Source organism: Octopus bimaculoides, chromosome 16, assembly GCF_001194135.2.
Source record: "Octopus bimaculoides isolate UCB-OBI-ISO-001 chromosome 16, ASM119413v2, whole genome shotgun sequence".
Classification (NCBI taxonomy): domain Eukaryota; kingdom Metazoa; phylum Mollusca; class Cephalopoda; order Octopoda; family Octopodidae; genus Octopus; species Octopus bimaculoides.
Genome location: NC_068996.1, coordinates 14,026,873 through 14,029,564, shown reverse-complemented (window position 1 = coordinate 14,029,564; position 2,692 = coordinate 14,026,873). Strand labels below are relative to the sequence as shown.

The following is a 2,692-nucleotide window of genomic DNA, read 5'->3' as shown; positions in this document are numbered from 1 at the left end:
ATATATATATATATATATAGATGAACATAAATGCATACAAACGTACATTCGTACCTGCATACATGGACACATGCACGCATATATAATGTATTAATAACTTCTATCCATCCATCTACATACATTTATACATGCATATACATATCCACAAGTCTTCCAAATTCTTATTACATTTTTAATAATTATCTATTTTCCTTATTTTCAGGATAAATAACTTACGTGAAAGGTAAGAAAAATAATTTCGTTTTACAAATTGTTTCAATTTTCTTTCTAATAGCAATCTGTGAATCATACTGAGAGTAGATACATCATGGAAATCCAAATCTAATTGCAGTATTTGTCCCCACCTTAACCCCAATCCTAATAGTAATCTGCAAAGTAACATTACTTCAACAGAAACAGATATCCAAGTAAGGATTACGAAAGTAGTGAATGCCTTAGACAGCCTCAGAATCATATTGAAGTCCTCCGTACCTAACAACATGAAGAGGTTTTTTTTTAAAAAAACAGTTGTTGAATCAGTACTTCTCTATGACTCATGGACACTGACTACGCATAAACACACAGGCGCCGGAGGATCAAGAAGAGGACATCAGGTTGTGGACGGTACTAGATATCAATTTGAGGATACGAAGGCTGCTTTGGATGATCAGTACAACCGGTGTAGAAGACTTCCGATCGTCCAGGCAAGTCATCCGACCCAATACCCTAACCATAACCTTAGACATTATGTTTTTATTGTAATAGGTTCAGTAGGATAATGGTACAGACCGTATGTGGTTCAATTATCCTCAAGGTTTGTGGGAAACTTTGAATGAAACCATTTGCAGAACTCTAATATAATGCATTGAAAAGAGAAAACTTGGTGAAAGAGGTGCGCCAAAGATTACACGGTAACAGTTGATCCAAAGACATAAACTAATAGAGTGACAAGCAAACAAGATTTACGCAGATTCTTTAGCTTACAGCTGTTTCTGTTACTAGCTGCAATGCGCTCAGAGGTGAACGGTTGTACTTCATCTAATATAGCTTCCTATGAGCTTTTACAATGAGGTGCATGTATATTTATGAATTATATATATAATTATATATAAACTATATAAATTAATAAAGGACTGAACCAGTGCGTGTGTTTACTACCGGCATAATGCCTCTCCCAAGGTTTAATTGTATATATATATATATATGTATGTGTATACAAATATGTATGTATATATATATGTATATATATATATGTGTAGATATACATACAGACATATATATAAGTATATATATATATACATATATATACATATATGTAAATATATATACACACATATATATATACATATATATATATATATGTATACATACATATATATATATGTACATATATATATATATATATATATATATATATATATATATATATATATATATATATATATATATATATATATATATATACATACACATATACACACACTCTCTCTCTCTCATACACACACACACATATATATGTGGCAAATGAAAGATGGAATATACGAGAATTTATTATTAATCACAACAATTGTTTCGACACATCTAAAATCATCTCTCATGGTTTGGACACTCTACAACTGGTTCAGGAGCATCCAGTGGTGAAGATGTATCTCGTCGGGTGATAAATAAATATAACTCGTTAAAATAACTGTTCCGCAATGTAACTTCTTGTTTTGTAGAAAGAAAAGCAATCAGATGGAGGAAATATCTTCATTTATATAGAAGTTCAAAATAAAATCACAGATGGCAAAAAGAGAAACGAACGCGCAATCCAGCGAGTAAAGTATTCAAAACAACCGTTAACAAATATGGATGTATTAACGCCATCGAGTAAGCTGCATGGTACGAGTACAGTCGCTCATAGAAGAATTCGTAAAAATGTGAGCATATGCACACATGAGATTTGGTGCACTCATGATCACAAAGTGAGTTAACTATTTACTTGGTGTGTGTAAGAATTGGGCGGTTAAAAATAAACTTAAGCCATCCATACCTTAAAGTAAATTAAATTATCTTAACGGTTACTCAAAATTCATTCTCACTGCATTGTGCGAAAGTACATTTATATGCATGTAGGCATCTCAAGGGTCGTTCAGAAATGTTATTAATGATCTTCACGTTCGTCCACAGAATAGACGGATTCCTCGGAGCAGAGACGGCATCTCCTGGAAATTATTTTTTATGGTTTCGTGTACTTTAGTATGGACCAATTAATACTGTACTTCATTTTATCCTCCTTCAGTCGCTATAAAAAATCTGCCAAAGATGTTGAATGTCTCTTATTGATTGTCTTAAAGCTGGCAACATGGTTACGATAATGATTTTTAAATGAATCAGCCGTCTGCCCAATGGAAACATAGGGTCCTCCCCCTGTATGCTCTGTACGTTTATGTACATATATACACACACACACACATATATATATATATATATATATATACAGAGAGAGATACATAGACATATATATATATGTAAATATATATATATATACATATATACACGTACACATATATATACATACATGAATATATATATATATATATATATATATATATATATGTATGTATAAATGTATACAAATATATCTATATATACGTATACACATTTATATATTTAGAATATATCGATCTATCTACACACACACGCACAGACACACACGCATGTACATGTATAT

At 31.4% G+C, this 2,692-nt stretch overlaps 1 protein-coding gene across 3 annotated transcripts in view; it reads left to right on the top strand.

Annotated features, from left to right (window-relative positions):
• LOC106873734 (carboxypeptidase D) overlaps positions 1 to 2,692 on the top strand; it is a 471,768-nt gene that overhangs the window by 283,016 nt on the left and 186,060 nt on the right. For 2 of the 3 annotated variants that reach the window (XM_052973529.1, XM_052973528.1), the window contains one exon: positions 203 to 223. The exons of the other annotated variant lie outside the window; for it this stretch is intronic. The gene's annotated coding sequence lies outside the window, so the exon portion shown is untranslated. The remainder of the gene's footprint in view (positions 1 to 202; positions 224 to 2,692) is intronic. 3 annotated transcript variants of the gene reach the window in all.